At 41.4% G+C, this 6,655-nt stretch overlaps 1 long non-coding RNA gene across 1 annotated transcript; it reads left to right on the top strand.

The window, feature by feature from the left end:
• The first annotated feature begins 294 nt into the window (after positions 1 to 294).
• On the top strand, positions 295 to 3,576 carry LOC140213229 (uncharacterized). Its single transcript, XR_011890174.1, has 2 exons — positions 295 to 364; positions 3,410 to 3,576. It is a non-coding gene; the product is annotated as an uncharacterized lncRNA (long non-coding RNA).
• Positions 3,577 to 6,655: the final 3,079 nt, after the last annotated feature.

Genomic DNA, 6,655 nt, shown 5'->3' with positions numbered 1-6,655 from the left:
AAAATTGTTGCCCAATGGCAGCCGGTTTTCTCAAATCAGCTTTGCCACACAGTTATTTTTTCTAGTCAGCTTTGCCGCATCGCATCCGTATTATGCGGTAAAGTATAAGGATGCCGTGAAGGCAGCTTTAGTTTCGTATCCGATGTGCAATGTGCAGGCAATTGTCGACCCAAATTTCTTTAAAAATAGGCCGTGTCTGCTGTGCCCGGGGCACAGCAGACGAAAGGTGCCTGAAATGTCTACGTTCACCCATGACGTCACGTCCGCTATAACCCATGATGTCGCATCCGCTCATTTTCATGGCGGCCGTCTTACGGAGCCGGCTGCGCTGCGAAACGGTCCGTATTCCGTGCCCACTTAGAGCGTGAGTAATTCATCTTTCCACGCTATATGCGTGTAATAAAGGATTGGGGCTGTGAGCAGTTTGATGCGTGACCATTAGGTACCTTGTGCGCATATTTTGCCTCCTGGCCGCGTCAAATTGCAGCCGGCATGTGGAATGGGCCGTGGCATCTTATATGGAGCTGCTCATGTGAGTGGTATTGCCTCCGTCAGGATCGTCAGTGCGTGCACAGAACGATTCAGTAGCCTGGTTCAGGGGAGGATGCGCGAAAGAACGAGGACGTAAGAAAACCCTGGCATGACGAGCTGTTCCGTCAGATCGCGTTACATCGCGCTTTCTTTTAAGACCATCTCGCTCGAGCGAGAGGATCTTAGAACAGCATTACTACTGCTTTTTCACAGCTTTGCTGTGGCTTATTTAATCATCACCTGCATTCTTTTAATAATATAAATGACATCGCTGCGCGGAAGAGCGTCTCTTGAAGTTTCCAAACAAGAGCCAATGCTGCCGTGCCTGCTGCATACACGCTTGCCTTTCCTAACGCAGTTAAGACGCGGCACTAGCTCTGCTACTGCGTGATACAGGGTCACTGTGATAAGAAAATTAAAAAGAACAAACGAAATTAAGGCAGCAAATGTCAAACGTTGCCAAGCGTGATAAACGGACCTGCCTCGCTAAATGAGTTGAAGAAGTCGGCGTCCTGAAGTCAGCTTCGCCGCAGTATACTAGTGTTACGCGCTGAAGCATGTCAGAACTGAAGAGTGACCGCTTTCACCGACATAAATAATATGTATTCCTTGATGATGTACGCGTGCACCTGCCGTCTCCTGTTACATTACGCGCGCCGAGGCGCCTAAGTGTACTGGCCGGCCTTCAGCGCTATTTCGGACGTGGCTGTGATGCTTTGAACCGTTGGTTTGTCGACCTCGTAAGCCAGTTAATGTTTACACGGCCATTTTTTTCTGAGCTGTTGATTTCTTCCATAATAGCTACGTAATTTCGTAGTTTCCTGTTCAACTGCTTTGGTCATATGCGAGTCAAGGTTGTTCTCTTTAGCCGAGCGCAGTTTTCGAAAGCGACACGACGCTTTTGCATCAGCATATAGTGCCGTCGCCCATTTACAACACAGTCAATCAATGTAATTTTGTATGTCACTGGGAAACCGCCGAACGCAGGGAACTCACTCGCATGCGGGGAACTGCATAACTAGCCACGGGATTACCGTGCCTCTTGGGAAGTTGCTTTGCATCAAAGGCCAGGTACCCTTGCTATGATTCACCGCAACATATTTTGTATGTCTAACCGCTTAACATATTTGTATTGCGGTGAAGCTAACCTTACGGAACCGAATTTCGCAACGCTTTTTAGACTCCTGCATCTCTACCAGCCACTACCAAACGCTTGTCGGTACGTCTCTTGGCAAAGGTCCAGGTAAATCTCCCCTGTTGGGAGTTGGGGGGACTCACGTATATGAAAACTACCAAGGAAAGCAGTTGCCCTGATGAAGGCACGCTCCCCTGTCGAAACATTTGCACCAGCCTGTTCGACCACCGTTATCACCGCAACATATTTGTGTGTTGCGGTGAAGCAAGTCGATATTGGGAAAGATGTACGTGAATCTGGAATGTATGGTTTCTGTCAGCGACTAACCTAATGTTCTACTCTCATCAAAGCACATTTTCGTGGCAGGATGCATGATGTCTTGAGAACTTTTGTTGGCTAAAGCCATACGTGCCAGGTTAGCTCTTGTCACAATAATACGCTTTACCGCAATACACAAGAGGCCCCGCTACAGGACACGCCCGCCGTAGTTAGCCAAAACCTTATGTGATGGTTCACTGCAAAACACCTCCTGTATTGCGGTGAATCGTAATAAAGCACATTGGCCAGTTTAGAATGTAAAGACCCTTGCCCTTCGCTTTTGTAATAATATGACTCACTTTAATGAGAACATGTATTCACTGCTAAAAACATCCACATTGAAATGGAGATATGAACACTGATGGCAGCCTGTGTGATGTTTTATCCCTTTACTTTTTTGTGTACCTGTCACGCTGCCATTATTAAATTTTCCTGTACTTCGTTAGGTGCTGACGTACATAACATTACATCACAAAGAGCCACTGTGTAATTAGTGTTCAAGGACCAGTGTGATGGCTTTACTCAAGAAAGGTTTGGGTTATGTTGTTGTGAAGGTTTTTTTTGACAGGTAGCTTTCTGAGAAGAAATCAGATGTCAGGAAATAGATCTCAATGGCACAGTAATCTTGGCTGCCTTTTGCTCAAACGTGCCCTAGACATAATTGAGTGATTTGCACTTGCAACTGGACAGCAGCCGTAGCTTGGGAGACCAGTGATATGGCATATTTTATCAAACTAGGGGACACATAGCATTACCAGTCCGAATAGAGACCTGTTTAAATGTTTGTCACCTTTACCACCTAGATTTTGGACCGTGAATTCAGAAAAATCTGTAGCATATTTAGAACCTAGATTTTAAATGCTGTATAAGTTGGCTTCTTGTTCACTGCAGCTGTGCTCGGCTTCTGTCCAAACGGGAGAGCACTTCTGCACAGCTTATTAGGGAATATTCTTATTTACATACCTTCTTTTTATTTATCTCGCCTACAATCACAATCAAATGTTTATGGCACATGAATGTGCTGTGCATGAATCTAACTTACAATGCCATGTTCAACAGCACAGTGCATGTAGCTTGTGTTGGTTCATTCAAGCTAAGCAGTGCTACAGCCTTTAACTGTAGGTATCATGGTATGAGAGCAGAGAAATGGATATGCAAAGACAGTTGGGCACATTGAGACAACATCTTTGTTGTGTGTGAAAAGGTGACAGATACACAATATGGGGAGAACGCATGCACTTTCATATTTTCTCGCGCACAAGAAAAGCCGGAGGAATAAGGTTTCTTCACTGTGCCATAGAAACTATATGTTTGCTCTCAAAGGTAATTCTGATTCATTGTATATGTTCCTGTGCTGTGTTTATTTTCTTGAGTGTGCTTTAGTTTTTGCACGTTAATGTTTCAAACTCGTTTTTATTTTCACAGACTGAACATCCCACGTCTTGGTTTGACTTCCTGGTACAGGATACTTGCACTTAGCATGGAGTGATGAAGCAGAGCAGTGTACTTTTATTAAATGTGCAGATTTTAGCAGTATAACAGCAGTTCATTAAAAAAACATGTGTGCTGAAAATAAAGTGTTCTTACCCACATTCCTCGTCTATTTATTTATTTACTAATACTGTCAACTCTCATAGAGGGTCATAACAGAGAGGACAATACAATTACATAAATCAAATATGGACAATGTCAATGTACGTAAAGTTGCTTAACACTTGTCAATTCACAGTTAATAAGATGTTCACTTGAATGCTGTTCAGCACACTTATGACATTTATCAAAATACGTACAATGAATATCAAGTCGCACATATCACTTGGCACTTCAAAACTAAATCGAAAACTCCCATAAATATGCCTCAGCAGCATTTTCAAAGTCGGTGACATCTTTTAGGCTAACAATAGCGTTTGGCAATTGGTTCCACATTTCTATCGCATCCAGGAAAAATGAGTATCGATATGTATCACTGTTGGTATGGTCTGGCTTTATGACGTAGTCGTGGTTAGTTCGCGGGTATCTTTTGCCTGGAGCATGTAGATATTTGAGCTTATCAATCTTAAGTTGATCCTGCATTATTTGATAAAGCACCTTCAGCCTATATTTTTTTCTACGTACCTTAAGAAGATCGAAGTTGCAACGCTGTAACATAAGCGTGACCGATTCCTTCCTTCGGTATGTCGAACAAATAAAACGCGCCGCCAGACTCTTTCCAACCTCCTCTTAAGCGTCGCTTGATGGGGACTCCAAACAACGCTGAATATTCTAGTATCATCCTAATGAAGGCGGTGTATGCAATAAGTTTTACATTACGCGATGCACGTTCCAGTTTTTTTTTCTAAGAAAATATAACTTTTGTTAGGCAGTTATGCAGACGTTATCTATATGTTGGTTCCATGTCAATTTTGCTCATATTCCTGTATTCTCTTCAGCAAAACCACTTATATGGGGAACTGATCATGATAAGTGCTCATGAGCCTTTTAAAGAACAGCCTTGAACCCTACTCATGCACTGGTAAAATGTATAGATGCAGTGAAATTGAAACAGAAGGCAAAATAGCAAACATGATGCAATATTTGTCAGACAATTATGTCAGCAATTTTTGCATAAGACGATTTACATAGAGCATACTAGCACTACAAAGCACACATCTTTTTTGTTAGGCACACATTACTACAAGGTCTTTAAAGGTGGCCATAAGAGAGATGCTGGCTTTAATGAGGAACTATAGAGGTTAAAGGCAGCCATGGAAATGTATTAAGAAATTATGCAATGCATAGCATTTACTCAGTTTATAGAGCTTCCAAAGTTGCCATAAGGCCTTGATAGCTGTGGATGAGGGAACAGTTGTAGCCCTATTTGGAGCATGAGAAATGAACATTAAGATCGAAACATAAGTAACAACTCGTAATGCAATTAAAAAATCTTGCTATACTTTTAAAAAGACAGTGAAATGAAATTAGTAACACAATTTCCTTGTCTTTTTACTTCATTTAGGTTCAATATACTTATTTTAGTAACACAAAAAAGCAGAGTGGTGAAGCACATAAAAAAATGCTAGTCTGTATTTATATTCTGTTTTCTCTAAATTCAAACTTCAGTAAAGTTAACTTAGAAAGCTACGGTGAAGCCATTGCTTCAGCCTGTATGGTGCATAACAGCAGCAATCGCCAGCCTAACTGCTTGGGTTTACAGTGCCTTATTTGTATTGTATACCTTTTAAGTGCTGAGCTACTGGAAGATTGATTAAGGTGACCAACATGCTGAACCAGTAGTTTACTGAGTAAAATGCATGGAGAAGGGTGGAAAGATAGGACAGAGAACAGGGGATGTATTCTGTGTCCACCTAGTGGAAATGTCCATTTCATCCGCTCCTGAAGTTCTGATTGGCTGGGCTGGCGTATGCATGAGAAGGAGACATGCTCCCCCAGCTAATTTGCACTTCAGCAGAAGAGGATATGGACATGTCCACTAGATGAATACTTACAAAGCTATTTAATAAAGTACTTCTGTAACCAACATGCCTGCTATGCCATCCTTGCTTTCCATGTCTGTCTTAGTAAAAGTGTGAAAGAACCAGGTTTGTGCATGAAAAGCTTTCCTGAGGGTGTGTGCCTTGAAGCCCGTAGTGGTAATCACAGGAAACGGGGGTGGATCCAGAGTAGCACCAAAGGGCAACCCTTCGTCGAAACAAATATGGAGGGAAGTGACTGCATGCTCAACCTTGTCAGCTCACAAGTTTGCCAAGACCAAGTGATATCAGAAGTTGATGAAGCCTACATAGTTAATGTATAACCGCTTAGGCCAAAATTATTTAGATACTTCTTATGAGGACTACATATTTACTGGTAATCTCAAAATAATTATGTTAGTGCAGAATACCTTCCACTAGTTGTGACGTCCTTGAAAGAATGAAAATGTTTGAGTTGTACTTGTGTGGTGCATGAAGTTACTTTAAAAAACAACAACTCGGCAATGGAAACAAAATGCAAAGAGTAGTATTCGAAATAAATTGCCACCTCTTTAGGGCTAGATGAATTCAAATAATAATAATAAGCAAATGAAGATTGGGCATACAAGATAGATGTTTCGGCTCCCACTTGAAAGCCTTGTTCACAAAGATTGTGAACAAAGCTCCAGTTGAACCAGTTCTTATGTTTCATTTTTATGGTTGGCATCTAATTTTAAACTACTTACCGTGCCTCTTTTGACCAAACCAGACAGGCTGCCATCAAACTCTTCACTACTTCAATGCAAATAATTGGAGGTTGGAAAATACATTTTTCTAATAGGAATAGTAGGTAACGAATAGTCAAACACTGATGCATACAGTTACAGCAGGCATATTTACTTTGGAATTAAGCACCATGCTTATGTTGTCTAGTAAAAAAAGGACAGCTATCAAGGAAGATTAGGATTATTTTTAAGCTAAAGTAATTATACCTGATATACTTGAAGCAGATGTAGTGCTTCTGAAGAATGACGTCCAAACTGCACACACTAAAACATAAAGCTGGGATATTCAAAAAGACAAGTACATGTTTTGCTCGCCAAGTGACTTTTAGTGTGCTCAATTATGTAAAGTGTGCTATTATATGATTAATGTAATTTGCTAATGTAAAGAAAGAACAAGCCAGGATCTCTTGCTTCATATATATGCGCTGAATCAAGAA

The sequence above is a fragment of the Dermacentor andersoni genome, chromosome 9 (assembly GCF_023375885.2).
Source record: "Dermacentor andersoni chromosome 9, qqDerAnde1_hic_scaffold, whole genome shotgun sequence".
Classification (NCBI taxonomy): Eukaryota; Metazoa; Arthropoda; class Arachnida; order Ixodida; family Ixodidae; genus Dermacentor; species Dermacentor andersoni.
Note: the sequence above shows the minus strand (reverse complement) of the source record. Positions and strands in the feature narration are given on the sequence as shown.